This window comes from Aphelocoma coerulescens, chromosome 20 (genome assembly GCF_041296385.1).
Source record: "Aphelocoma coerulescens isolate FSJ_1873_10779 chromosome 20, UR_Acoe_1.0, whole genome shotgun sequence".
NCBI lineage: Eukaryota > Metazoa > Chordata > Aves > Passeriformes > Corvidae > Aphelocoma > Aphelocoma coerulescens.
Genome location: NC_091033.1, coordinates 7,757,274 through 7,772,460, shown reverse-complemented (window position 1 = coordinate 7,772,460; position 15,187 = coordinate 7,757,274).

Sequence of the window (15,187 nt, the reverse complement as noted above, 5' to 3'; positions counted from 1 at the left end):
GCAGGCAGGAGGCATGCTGTCTGCTCACTCTGAGCTGGGGGAGTAGGGCCATGAGGAAGCAGGAGGAATGGATGGAGGGAATGACAGAAACCTCTGTTGGCCCCAAGCACAGACTGACCCCTTGGAGCTGTGCCATTGGCTCCCCTGCAGTCCCACACACCCCTCCCACCTGGCCAGGAGCTACAGTGAGATCCAGCAGCATCAGCCCCTGTACACTTAAGGTGCGTGGCTGAGCAGAGGTTCCCTGCTAGGCTTCTCCATCCCCTGCCTTTGCCAGCTCAGAGCCCGGGCGCACACTGCCCTGCGATGCCCCAGGGAGATGCCCCTATGCCAGCTCCAAAAGATGCTCAGCCTTTCCTACAGAGCACCACTGAGGCAGATCCCCAGCTGCTGGCACAGCTTAGCACCAGGGGCCAAACCACCATCACATGTGCAGGAAGCTTTGCTCCAAAGGCACTTCCCATGCCTGGGGCTCAGCTGGAGGTCTGTCCGCAGCCCCCTGCCCCACAGCACACACCCCTGCAGAGATCCCCTGGAGCCCTCCAGCCGCCTTCCCTTCGCTCCGGCAATTAGAGCTCCAGCCAGCCCCCTCCGAGCCTGTGCAAACACCGAGGCTCATTTAAATAAATTAAGAAGACATAATAAATCAAAGGGAAATGAGGGGCTGTGCCTGGGGGCAGGGGAGTCACTCGAGTTTAATTACATTGGCAAGCCTCTCGCAGCAAAAGCACAGCAAGTCCCAGATGTGTCAAGCACAGATGTGCAGGAATGTGCAGAGCTTGGTGGCAGGGCTGGCGGCACCACCCTGACGCCTGTGCCCGGCACAGCACCGGTTCCAGTGAGTCAGGAAGTGAGGCACGTGCTGGCAGAGATGGGTCCTGGGCACTCGCCACTCCAGGGCACCTGGGCAGCGGTACCCATGTGGGCAGATGGCATCCTGGCAGTGCAGCACGGGCAGCACCTAGTGCCACATAGGACATGCTGGGGCAGCCTGCAAAGCCCTGTCTGCCCCATTCCCAGCCCCCTGCCGTTTGCTGTCCCTGTGACCACCCAGAGCCACCAAGTCAGGCTGAGGCTCAGGGAGTAGCACTGGCACCACGACATCCCTCTGCCACACAGGGGATTTACAGCCCGTCCCCTGTTGTTTAAGAACTCTCGCTCACGGCTGCATGAGGGACTCCAAATAGAGCTTTGTGTAGAGGCGGCAAATTTATGACACTGGCTCTGAATCCCCAGTCAGATCAGGGGCCAATTCGTCTTCCCAGGGCTGAGGATGAAATTAAATTATTGTAAAATAAATCTGTAAAAATGATGAAAAGACCATCACCCGTCGGCAAGGGCGGGGTGCAGAGAACCCACGCGTGGCCGTGACGGATGGGGCTCACCAAGTGATAAAGCGCCCGGGACCTGGGAGCTCAGGGATTTCTGCTGTAATCTCACTAAAGAGATGTTGTTTACAGGAAAAAGGATATTTGGGGGAGGAAATTGCATTTCAAGGTTAAAGGAAAAAAAATGGAGCAAATCTCCCAGGGAGCCACTTATGTGTGAGATGGCAGCAGACAGAGACAGGTGTGGGTGCGAGGGAGCAGCCAGGGTGGGATGAGGTGGGAGGCCGTGCCAGGCACACACATGTGCCAAGGGCCAGGTCCCCTGCCTGGCCTCACCATCAGTCCAGGCAGCCCAGAACTGGGCAGCGATTGCCCAGGCTCACAACAAGGGAGGCCAACTGGGCTGGTGGGTCCAGGACAACCTGAGGGGGCCGAGGGTCCCTGTGGATGCTACCAGCCCACCCTGACGGAGAAGCTGCTGCCACACTGCTGCTCCCCAGCCCTGGTGCTGTCCTGTCCCACCACAGAGGTGCCTCATCAGCCCGATAATGGCAAGCCCTCACTGCTTCCTGTGAGGAGCCCTGCAGGGGCCTGAGTGGCCCCCATCAGATGCTTCAGGGCAAGAGGCATGTGCCCTGCACAGGGGCTTGCAGCTTCCACGTTTCAGTCTTATCCCACAAGATGGATGCTGGAGAGAGATTTTTTCCCAGCGATGAGTGGAAAAAATAATGACTTCAGCTTACAGTGCACTGGCTGGCCATTTAACAATAGGCCATTAGCATGGCTCAGCATGGGGAAGGGATTTATTTAGGGGACACAGTTGCAAAGACAAACCAGCACCAGGTGCTTAATAGCGTATCAGAGGTATCGGAGTGTTGCAGTGCTCAGAAAATGCAGCTGTGGGAGTTCAAAGACTTTATCCTTCATGTCTGTGAAATCCCAAAATACCAGCAGATATTTCTCAACTCTGCTCCAAGTACAAAAGCTGCTCAGGGAAAGCAATGGGTCTGCAAGGGCAGCAGCTCCTACCACAGCCACCCTGGCTACCCCAGCACTGCCAGGACTGGCTTCTGCTGGCACAGACTATACCTGTGTCCTCACACCCACCCAGGGCCACTTGCAAGGCCTGTTAAACCTCGGGACTTCCCTCTGTCCCTGGCAAAGGCATCTTGAGTATGACACAGGGGAGGGACATGTTCCACAGTCCTGGGAAAGCCCAGTCCTCCCATCCCAGGCTGGGTTGGGCTCTGACATGAACCTCTCTAGCTCATCCCCAATGCTTGTGCCATTGCCCAGAGCAGCTCTGAAGCATCAGCAGGCTTTGCCTGAGCCCTCACTGTGCCTTGGTGGCCCGGCCAGGCACTGTCATCCACCAGAAACCTCCTCACTCCTGCAAGCACCATGGGTCAGCCACAGCTCCAACCCCTGTCCTGCCATCACCACCAGGGCAGCACAATGATCGCCAACATGTCCCTGCCCATGGATGGACACAGACTTCCTGACAGCAGGGATGGGTGCCAGGCAAATCCCCTCATGCCTGTGAGTGCTGCCCCAAGAGCACTCACTGCAAAGCCCACCAGTGCACCCCAGTACATCCCAGTGCATCCCACATCCCAGCCAGGGGTCGCATGGCTGAGACCCCTTGCACTGCTGTAGTGGAGCCAGAGAAAGGGCCTTTGGTGGACCCAGAGCCTGCATGGCGTGTGGGGCCCTGCTGTGTGCCAAGTGTGGCGAGGGGTCCCATGGCAGCAGGAGGGGCCAGGGGCAGGAGCTGGCGGCCGCCCCACGCAGGAGGCACGGCAGCAGTGTGCCGAGGTGGAAGTAAAGAGTTACTGAGCAAGCAGACGTTCAATAATTCATGGTCACTGAACTGTAACAGGAACAACGACAAATAATAATACAGGAAAATGGGGAAAAACCTGAAATCATTAGGCCAATGGTTCAAGCATGAAGAGCGCGTGCTGAGGGAGAGGGGTGCAGTCACGCCATGCCTGGGTGCAGGGGTTGGTGCCAGCTGCACTGTGACACTCTGCCCCCAGCCTGGCACCCTGGCCCAAGGGCTCCAATGGTGCCGCTGCCCCATGGGGGCTGTTCCAGGGATGTGCCCAGCCCAGGGGAGGCTGAGCTGTGCCACGTGCCAGCCCTCAGTGCCCTCCAAGCCTGGTCGGCATGCAGGGAGCTTGTTCACGTGTCTAAGAGGCAGGGAAGGCAGATTTGCTCTCCCTAATTATAATTAGTGATGCTTGCCATGGGAGTTTGCAAACATGGTTTAATTAGAGCAGCCGGGCTCCCTCCACATGCTGCACCCTCCCTGGGGTCAAGGACAGAGTGGAGTGAGGGAAGCAGGAGTTGGGGAATGCTTGGCAGAGTTTGGCTGCTGGGCCCACACAAGATTTATCCCTTCTCTTTGCCCACAGCCATGGGCCAGGAGGCTGTCAGTGCTTGGCTTAGTTTAGCTCAACTTGTCTCAGCTGGCAGGGATCACCCTGTGTCCCTGTATGCACCCTCTCCCCAGGTTCTGGCACCATCAGGATTGCCTGCTGCTCCTGGGGACAGGAGGACACCTGTGCACAGTGACTCAGCCAGAGGCCAACAGACTCTGAGCTGGGAAATTTAATCTACAGCTACAAGAAAGGGCTGTGGAGTCTCTGGATGCATGAGGCTGCAGCTTCTGTCAAGAAGAAAAATAGGAAAGGGGCATAGGGAATTAGACAAAGGCCATGAAGCAGAGAGGGAGGGTTGGGTGAATTCAGGGGGAGCAGGCAGTGGCTGGTGCAGCCCCAGAACGGGCTGATGGCCAAAAGTCCTTGGTCCCCAAAGCCCTGCAGAACTGGGACCAGGATGGTGAGAGACATCAGTGAGTGCCAGGAAGGGATGTGTGTGAGGGAGAACAAGCCCCTGGTAGTCTGAACCTCTGGATGCAGCCAAGACAAGCCCTGCCTAAGTTGCCCTATTGATGCCTTTTCCTGGTCTTAAAATCAAGAGTCATACACGATTAGAAGGGGAAAAGGGATTTTACCTTGGTATTTATTTTAAGGATCCTTAGGTGTACACGTCCAGGTCATATGCATTGAGATGCACCCCGCCAAGTTTGTGTCCCCCCAACCTCTGGTATAACATTATAGGTCTTACTAATTAGCAGATCTATCAAAGATTCCCCAATGAGAGGCTCAAGTGAGCCCCCCTCCCCAAGGAGCCTTCCCCTGGATGGTTCTATCTTGGTTTACAGAATGTGTTCTAGAGAGGACCTTGGGGTCTTGGGCACAATGATCCCTAGCTACAAAGCTTCTAAAATGTTGAGTCTCTCAGCTTGACAAACAAGTCCAAGAATGTAGGGAAAAAGCACTAGGAATACAGAAGTTGTAAAAAGGTATAACAGGGGTATAAAAGAAAAGGCAAAAACATCCTGGCATCACTATGACCGACCAGGTTATCTGGAGGGATGAATTTGAGATGAATGAGAGCATCCTGAGCTCAAGGACAGTCAGCTGTGGTGGCTGTACAGCAGCAGGCAGTGTGTCCGTGCAGGCTGAGCCACGGAGACGACACCTGGAGTCGGCAGCGTGGAAATCAGTGACCTGGTCAGAGCTCCCTGCACGGCACTGGAGAACCTGGATGACTAATTGCCATTGTCACCACACCTAATTAGGAGGCTGGCCACAGCCAGCTGGAAACTGTAGGTGTTAATTCTTTCTGGCGGGGGTGGTGTCCCGTCCAGAGGGGCTCCTGCCACCCAGCCTATCCAGGGCAGCTCCCATCGGCCCTGGCACTGTGTCCCCGTCCTCACCCTGCCCTGCATATCCAACATCCATTGGCGGGGCACACCCTACCTGGGCACTGGCCGGACACCCCCTCCCCGGAGCCGCACCGAGGGGACACAGCTGGGGCGCTTTGCAGGGAGAGGCTGGGGCGGTCCTGTCGCTCCGGGGTCAGGTGCGATGGCGAGGCCGCGCGACCGCTGTGGCTCGGAGCGGAGCTCGGTGTCTGGGTGACAGGTTTACAAATCACCACTGCTGCGTGCAGAGGGAGCTTGGTTGCCTCGGCATTCATCCCCGCGCTAATTGCTGCCTCCCCGAGGAACCCGATCCATCTCGCTGTAATTGACAAAAGGCAATTAAAAAGCAGTTGTGAATAAAGGGGGACATCTCCGGAGGGCCTGGCAGGAAAGATTTAGGTGCTTTGCTCCCTGGTGCTTTGGAGATGTTCCGGTGGCGTGGCCGGGCAGCGATGCTCGGGGCGATGCTCGGGGCGGCTGTACCCCCGCCTGCCCTGTGCCCAGCCCGGGCGCTCTGCCCGGCTCCCAGATCAGCCCTTTGCTCACCCGCGTTTCTCCCTGCCCTGCCAGCTTCAGGACCATCTGCTTGCCCCATGGTTGATCACCAGACAGACCTGGAGACCCATCCAGCTGCAGGTTCTTCGGACACCTTCCTGGGAGCAGGGTCCTGCATCCACGTGGGGCCAAAGCCAGCCCCCTGCAGAGAGCCTATCCCCGGGGCTCCCCTCAAGCCCGTGGAACTGGGAGAGCCCCAGCATCTTCCCCTGCTGGGAACTGTGGGTTCATGGGGAGTGGAGGGCAAAACCACACCACGGGAGTGCCATGGGAGCGCCCTGGCCCTGCTGTCTGCGCTGCCACCGAGCACGGCCTTGCAGGAGACAAAGGGCAATCAGCAGCGAGTGGCACAGCGAGTGGCACAGAGAGTGGCACAGCGAGTGGCACGGAGCTGGGCGTGAAGAGCAGCTGATTGAGGAAGAGATGCGTCAGCTGCCTCTTGTGCACAGCAATCTCCTGATTGAGGAGAGCAGCAGGTGCGAGTGCTGCCAGCTCACCTGCAGAGAGGAGCTCTTCCTGCCGAGGTGGAAGGGAGGACAGCGGGGAGGGCAGGGGGGATGTGAGATGGTGTGTGTCCTGTGTCCCTGCACTGCAGAGCCCTGTATCCCCCCACAGCAGAGCCCTTTGTCCCCAAATGGCAGTGCCCTGTGTCCCTGCAGGCATTTCTCTACCAAGGGCCGGGCAGGTTTGCCCCAGCCTAGCAGGGACAGTCCACCTGGGGACAAGGGCCAGGCAGCCCCATGGGCAGCAGCAGGCAGGGGCACTGTGCTGCGGTCTCCAGCTTTGGGGCAGTGCCTGTCAGCAGGGCAAGCTGTGCCCACCTTGACCAGTGCCAGCTGCTGATGCTGCCAGGAGCCAGCCTGTGGCATGGCAGAGCTGCCTTTTTGCCTGCTACTTGCTTGGGTCAGGGCTCAAGAGCTGCCCAGGGAGAAGCATAAAGAGGCAAAATGCCTGGGGTGTGGCTCAGGCAGTCCCAGCCCCTCCACTTGCCCCAGAACCTGCACCAGCACTGGCTGCATGACTCCTGTTGAAAGAATCCCACCTGCCTGTGGTCCACGGGGGGCAAAGGGTCAGAGCTGCTCTGTCCCAGGGGTGGCTGCCATGGGGCATGAGACTTTGGTGGGGCTGCCATTTCCAGAGGTGGCAGATGGCAGGATGTGCTGATGCTGGGATGTTTTTCGCCATCTGTTGGGTCTAATTGACTTCCTGCAGAAGTTCTTAAAAAAAATTAAACCAGTTGCAAGAAGAAAATTGTTAATTAAAAGGCCTTTTGATTAGATAGACAAATATTTACCAATTATGACTGACCCCCGGCCACTCTCTTTTTTGTTTGCAAACTCCACAATCAGCAGTTATCTCAGCAATTACGCCTGTGCCAGTGACTCCCTCGTGTAATGCCTCCCCCGGGGGGGGTCCCTGAGTGGTGGGGAGGCCAGTGAGAGGAGGGGGCCCAGTACTCACAAGGAAGGGGTGAGCTGCCCACTGTGCCTGGGCATGGCCACGCACCACCCCACCCACACCCCGCTGGTGTTACAGGTGCCCCGTTCTGGCCATGGTGGTTTTTGGTGGCAGCATCCTCTCCTGGGTCTGGTGCCTGTCCCCAGGCAGGCAATTTAGGCTCATGCCACACCGTAACCTGAGGGAACATGACTCCCAGCAGAAAAGCTGTTTGTGTTTTTGGGTGAGACTGAGCACACAGCAGGGCTTCCGGCTGACCCCAGTGCCTTGGGACAGGGACACCCTATGCCCAGAGGCTGCAGGACAGGGAACATGTGTCTGTCCTTGTGTTTGCCCATCTCATGCCAGTGGGTCCTGGAAAAATCCCATTGCCCACGAAGGGGCCAGGCCAATGTGACCACAGCCTGTGGCACACCAGTTCCCCTCTCTGCAGAGGGCACTGGTGCGGTCACACTGCACCAAGGGATGTGCTGGGAGGGAGTCTCGAGGTGCAGCACCAGCCACACACTCCCAGGGCAGGACGTGGGTTTTAATGTGGTACAAAATTGATGGATGATTCTGAGCAAGTGAATGTTCAGTGTAAATTACCCATGTTAGGCTCCAATCCGTGGCTAATTCATTAGACACACGTTTCTACACAAAAATAAAAAGCCTTCTGCATGCATTGTTCACCAAATGCTCTGAAAAAAAGATGTGGGGAGGCGAGGTAGTCTCTTGACCCACTGTTGAGGTTAAATCCTAATTCTCAGCCTCTCTGCTCCTGCTGCCAGGAGTGGGAACAGCTCCAGCTCAGCCTTTCAGGGAAGTGCTGCCAGCGCCTGCCTGCCCCAGAGCTGGCTCGGCCGTGGGGCTCAGAACCCCTCAGAGCATGGAGGCGATGGAGATGAGTGCACAGCATGGCACTGAGAGCACTGGCTGCCAGCTCTTCAGGGAGAACAAACCCTGGGCATCAGACCCGGCAGAGTGCCAGGATGGCTGTGAAGGCACATTCCCATGATGTAGCACCATTGAGAGTCTTATTAATGGAGTGGGAAGGCTAATTGTGATTAAAGTAACAGCGGTGCTAAACAGATAATTCTGCCCTGAACGGCAAGATAGATTTTTTTAAAAAATGAATGAAAAAGGAAAAGATAGAGTAACCAATCTTTAAAAATACAGAGATCAGTAAGTGAGGATTCATTTTTTTTATTAGCACAGGGCTCTCGGGGGAGGCATGTGTCTGCATCCCCAGTGCCCGAGACTGCTCAGCTCATAATAAATGGCACACTGGTGATGCTGGGCCTGCCCGCTGCATTGCCATGGCTACTGCACTCTGCCTCTGCAGAAACTAAATATTGAACAGAGAGCAGGTGTGCCAAGGATCCCATCCCTCCCACATCACTAGCACCATCCCTGTGGGCAGCTGGTCCCCCAGGAGGGAGAGGTTGGCCGGGGACCACAGGTCAGTCTAGGTGGCGACCATCCCAGTCCCAGCCTTCTGGCTTCAGGAGCCTTGATACCTGAGCCAAGGGCAGGCACAGGCCAAGCCTTGGGCAATGGGATCAGCAGGGACCCTTCTCCAGGGAACTTAAAATTACTGCCTGAATGGAGCAGCACTCCTTTCCTCACCAACTGCTGCAAGGAGAGCCCAGACAGGACCAACACTCTGCAGGCTGTCGGAGCAGGACCCTTCCAGAACCAGGGATCCTCATCCCTGCACTGGCCACAGAGAATATGTGACAGGGACATCCCATGTCCAGCCTCCCTGCAGGGCTTGGCTCCTGATTTCAGCAGATCCCAGGACCCAGGAACCCAGCAGACACCCTGTGGCTCCTTCTCCCTGCAGTGACTGGCGCAGGAGGCAGCAGGAAGGAGCGTACATATCAGGATGCTGGAGGTTATTGCTTTCATTAATAGCTGTGTGAGAGTGCTTGAGGTGAGCCAGGCAGGAGCAGAGCCCACGTCTCAGAACTGCTCCTGCCTGCTAACAGCCTTCGCCTCCCTTTTGCATTCCAAGGGCTCCCCAGGGCCAGTCTCTGCCCAGCGGCTACCAGACTTCTGCTCCTGGGTGCCCCTGGGTGTTTTGCACCCCACTGCTCTCCCACCCCCACTGTGCATTTCTGCTCACCCCTCTAAATATTCTAATACTGTAAAAGATCCATCAGAAACCTTCCACTCCAGAGGGATATATATTATCTAAATTTGATAAGACAACTTAATTTCTCTCCGTGTCTGTTACTGGCGATAAAACTGGGAGACTTTTATGACCCGGAGTCCTCTGTAAGATTGTCAGGAACTTATTATACAAGGTATAACTGGATTTCTCTCCACAGATGGCTCGCAGCCATGAGCTGTAACGCAATTCTGCAGCACATTTGGTAGAATAAATGCAAAGAGCTTGTTACAGGGAGTTAGATAAGAGAGACGGGAACACGGCTCTCGCAGGCTAATTCAGCATCTGATCTGCCTTTTTCTCACTGTGAAGGACGACTTGGAAAAGTGCATTTCACACTGAGGAAGGAGCCAAGCCCTTCCCAGAGCCACCTGGGATTGGTGCAGCAGCCAGCACGGTGCACTAAGAGGGACGGGACCCAGCGTGTCACGGCAGAGCTGCTGCCCTGGCCCTTTGTGCATGCCACTGCTGTGTCCCCAGCACCAGCAGGTGCCTTGCCACGTGGCACGAGGGCCAGCAGGTCCCTCTCAGAAGCCCTCATGGCAGGCTCATCCGTTATAGTTATCACACAGCCCATTCAGGCTCTGACCAGATAAAGACTGGTGATTTTTTATTTACTGATTTTTTATTTCAGCATCCTGCAGGCAGGATGCCATGCAGCACACTCATTTATCTCAATTTGCTCCCTCCCACCTCCCATCCCTAATTTTTCAGCAGAGCCTTGGAGGTGAAAGCCTTATCTCTGTAGCTCTCCTGCACATGGAAAGCAATCATGGCCTCTCCTTGTAGGGGCCCTGGTGGGGCTATTTGCTGTTGGGGCAGTAGCTTTGTGGACTGGAAATGAGACAAATCTCTCTGCAGCTGCTCATGGCCCTGGGCTGGGGTAGATCCTGCACTGCTGTGTGGGGCTGCAGTGGGGCTCACGTGTGGGGCTGCAAGAGCTCCCGGTCATGCGTCGGCTCTCCAGTGACCATCCCCAAACAAGAAATGCTTTCCCAAGCTCAGACCATGTTAGAGCAAATGGGAATTGCTGAAAACCATCAGGTGGTGACAGCATGTTCCTCTTGTAGCACCCATTCCCCTGCAGTCCCACTGGCTGCAATCCCTGGAGTGGGCAGAGCAGACCTGTGCACCTTCCTGCAGGCAGCACCCCGGTGTTACACTGTCCCCAGAGTGGAGGTTTGCCTGTGCCCTGCCTGTCCCTGCACCACTGCCAGAGCCCCTACAACCATTGGATAAAACAGAGCTGCTCCCTGGCCCTTGGGCCCCAGGGAATGGCAGAGTCAGGAGCCCAGCTTGGGGCAGAGGCTGCAGCCCAGCATGGCCACATTAATGCTGGGCAAAACATGTTGTTATGTGCATCAGGTTTTGTAATGGAACATGTTTAAAATTCAATAGAAAGAAAGATTAAAAAATAAGTTTCTTATCTAGAGGAGCCATAGAGCCAGTGAGGAAATTATGAATGTCTCGTTGTCCAAGGTTAAAGAGTGAGAGCTGAGGCATGAAAAGGCAGGAGATAAGATGAAATGTTTTCTGTTCAAATGAATGGGCTTCACTCTGCTCCCTAATAAACGATCAGTGTCAATATGACAAATTAATTCTGCATTGAGCTCCACTCAGGGCTCAATGTGTGCAGGGTGAGGAGGGTCCCAGCCACAGCCTCCACTGCCAGACCTGTGCCAGGGGCCAAGCCAGCCCTGCACAATCTACTGCTCCGGGAGGGTGGTGCAGGAGAGGCCCCATGTCCCTGGCTCTGCTTCCCCTCTCCACAAGGAGGGGATGGGATACCCCAAGCCCCAGCTGTGTGCTGCAGCCACCTGTGGGCTGGGCTCCAACTGGGAGTACTTTAGCCATGGGCAGAGAGGGGACCACTCAGGACCCCAAGGACAAGGGGACAGGGATGACGCATCCTGGACTGGCAGCTGCGGCGGCTGCAGCAGAGCTGTGCCAGCACGAGGAGCTGCTGGCAGAGCAGCCAGGTGACCCCACGGAAGAGACTGGACCTTTTAAAAGAGACAGTGACAAATGAAGCTCCGTTCCACTTGAGGCACAGAGGAAGGGGACAGGAAGGTGCTTCCAGGAGCTGCAAGCTGAAGGTCTCCCAGGAGCCAGATGAAGCTGCCATGGGGCAAGGGGGGTCCAGGAGGGGACAGTGCAGGACAGGAAGGTGCAAGAAGGGTGGGACAGTGGATGTGGCACCTGATGGACAGTGCCAGAGGTGCAGACAGTGCTGGGAGGAGAGGGCAGGGAGGAGCTGACCCCACTCTGGGAGCAGGGTACCTGTGGATGATGCTCCTCAGCACTGTGGTACATACCTGGGGCTATGCCAGCCCTGGCCAGGGTGGCCCAGCCAGACCCACTGTGGTCCTGGCAAAGCCCCCACACCAGTAAGTGATGCTGTTGATGGGGACTTGTTTTCCACTGCAGAGCAGGAACCCAGGGAGGGGAACATTGTTCCTCAGGGTAGGATCCAGGCTGTCTGGCCAGGCAAAGCCCGATGAACCAGCCACTAGCCCTGACACTTTCAAGGCACCATTCCTGCCAGAGAGCAGCCTCCAGCCAAGCCCTGGAGCTGCACCACACAGGGCAGGAGAAAGCCAGCCGTGCCAGGCCAGCAGGTGCCAGCGGAGGCAGGGCCGTAACAGCAGCTGTTATTACCCACAGGAGATCCTTAGTGCAAGACATACTCCTGCAGAAGACAAATCACAGCCGACACACAACACTGTTACTCTGTGTTTATCTCCAGCTGCCTGAGGGCAAGAGCAGGTGAAGTTACAGGAAATGTGGGGTGTCTGGAGCTTAGCATTGCTGCAGCCCTGGGGGGATCCACAGCCCTGTCTGCACTGGAATCACTCACAGCCAGCCTCTGTCCAACTGGCCAGGCACAGGCAGCGACAGAGCAGAGCCCTTGAGCTGGGGAGGCATCTTCATCACTACTGTGGGGCTGGATTTGCTTCTCTTAGTGCTCCTGCGTTGGAACCCAGGTGTCCAAGGAGGGTTCCCTTGCCATCGGGCTGCCCTGGCCCCAGCACCGTGGCTGGCATGGGAACGGGGCAGTGCAGCAGCCAGGCTGTAGGACCTGCTCTGGGAAGGGTTAACAGCCTTCCACACTGACACTGGAGCTGGAATGGAAAGAGTATCTCAACAGCTGAGATTAAAACAAGAAAATGAGTATAGAAATTATGTTTGTTAAAGCGAAATAGCTAATATAATCCTCAAAGGATTTTTCCTTTTGACTTAAAAAAAAATCTAATATCTTCATTTCCATACCTTTTTTAAGCTAATTTGTGGAAAATTAAAATGGTGAACCCACAAAGGCTGCAGTTTAATTGAATCTTGCATCAGCCCTTGGTGAGCAGTCTCTCTTGGATTCCTTGATTAGTTCCCTCCATTAAATCATTTTTGCATCGTTTAGCTGAGATACTGTCTTCTGGCGGGTCTGGGACTCAGGGACCTGGATAACTTAGTCTCCATCTGAGCAGATGTAAAATGACACGCCATGCTCTGGAGAACTGTCTTATTTGGCCTCCTGTATCCGTGGGACTCGCTCCTGTGCCTTGCTGCCAGGGCAGACAGCAGGCATGGGCTGCCCTCAGCACCAGGCCTGGCTGGGGCACAGCACATCCCCAGACACCAGGCACAGCTTCAGGGACTGGAGTGAGCTCGGTGGTGGCAGGATGGGGAGCAGAGGGAGCAGTGCTTGGCACTAGACAGCTTAGAGTGGCTGCACTCACCTGGCTGTGGGAGACGTGGGGTGCAGTAGGGACCACAGTGTGACATCCTGGCAGGGGCAGTCCTTCCTCTCTGCCTACCTGGAATGCCCTGAGCATGTGCTGCAGGCACCAGCCCTGGTGGAGCACCAGTCCTCAGCATGGGCAAGCACACAGGATGTGGCCTCAGTGCTGGCAACCACTGAAGTTCTCCCTCTCTCTGCTGAATCCCCTCTTTTTAAGTGTGGATCAATTATACCAATCATGGATGGCTCTTAATTTGGAGCATTTACAGCCTCCCTGTCCCATGGCACAACATGACAGGGACAGGGCCACTCAGTCTCTCTGGAGGCACTGGCAGCAGCTACACACCAGGACAGCTGGGCTGGCTCTGGGCCCGGTGAACCGTGTTCCAGCCCTGCCAGTCTCCTGACCCCGTTGCACTCAGACTGGTGGGTGCTGGATGAGCTCTCCCTTCTACATCCCCTGTGTAACTCTGGCACCCCTCACTGCCCCAACAGTGGCACAAGAGTGTTCTGATGGCCTTGTCAGGCTATCATGTCCCGTAGATTAAAACAGATTTATATAAAGTCCTTTTCACCCCATTAGATTACTCTGGATTAACCTTGATCTCAGTAATAGATGCTATAAATGTAAGTCCCACTCAGGGGGATTTTATCCATATGTTCTTGGAAGGCAGAAGTAGATAAATTCTTAGAGAAGGTCTTACTGAGCGATTAGAAAGATTTAACCTCTTCAGAGCCAGCTGGAGCTGCGTGCCCCTCTGCAGGGCGAGTGCTCAGCCCCACCTCCTCAGGCAGTGTCCCCCAGACCCACCACCCCCAGACCTACGCTGTCTCTCAGGGGTGGGGACACAGCATGTTGTGCTATGTGACCTGACACCCTGCTGCTGCATGGGGCTGCTCTGTAGAGCCTGGACTCTGCACCCACCCAAGAGTTCCCCTGCAGTCATCTGGAGAGGCTAGTGGCCACCAACACCTGAGCTGTGCTCATGAGCTCTGCATGGCCCCTTCAGAGCCAAGGGCTGCCTGATGCTGCTGCCCTTGATTTGTGGCCTGTGCTTTCCTTGAGAGCTTTGCGCTTTTCCATCAACAGAAGGGCCAAGCCTGTTGGGCAGAGTCAGCTGCAGCCCTTCAGTGTTTTGTGGCTGAGAAACAGTTAATGCAAGGAGGGATGAAGGCAGGACAAGGAAATTCAAGCAGCTGTTCCAGCGGAGGAGGGAGGGAGCCAGCACATTGCACTACCCAGCACACGTAGGTGTGGCCTGAAGGGGTGGCAGCAACCAAAATTAATTCCCCATCCCCTCCTGCTGCTGATATTAAATTGCTCTAAGCGCAGGCTGGAGCCAGAGCCAAGCTCAGCTCTTCCAGGAGTCTGACCAGCAAGTTGCCTTCTGCTTGCTGATGAGAGAAGCACCTAATGGAGGAAGAAGAATTTGGCACTGGGCTGGGCTGCAGAGAACTGTCCCTGCTGGAAGCCGCTGTGATCATGCAGCCCGTGCAGGAGAGAGGAACAGGCTGTTGACAGCAGACACAGGAATGAAGAGGAGTCAGCTCTGTGGAGGAGGGCGGTGCTGCAGAGCCACGACATTCAGGGTGCTCTGTGAACACTCCCGGGGTTCCCTGGTGGGGGCTGCAGTGCTGCAGCAGGTTGGAGCTGGTGGAAGGGTTTGACTTCAGCATTAATCACTGACTGCCTATCAGGCTCCTGGCAGGGCTGGGCAGTGGCAGGAAGGGGCTGCAGTTTCACCTGTTCACTCCCGACCCAAGGTGCTTTTCCTTGCTGGGGCATGAGGAGACAGCCCTGATGGACACAGCCCTCTCAGAGCTGCCCACCCCGCAGGTTGCACGGGCAGCCTGGACTGCAAATCTGTACTGCAAGGGCACCACTCCCTGGGCTGGGGGGAGGCAGGGAGGTTACCCAGACCGGCTTGCACACATGGTGGATGTACAGGAGGACCTACACTATTAGCAAAGTTTGATGCAAATATGCGTGGTCAGCAGGTCCCTGCGGCCGGGGCTGTACCTGATGAGCTGAGGCACAGGGAGAGACAAGCCAATCCAGCTGGCATGAGCAGAGCTCTCTTCAAGGCAGCAGGCACAGGGGATGCAGGGTCAATACTGCATCCCCTGCCCTCAAGGGCTGGTGTGTTCATTACTGCAGTGACCTTGCTGCCCTCCTCCCACCA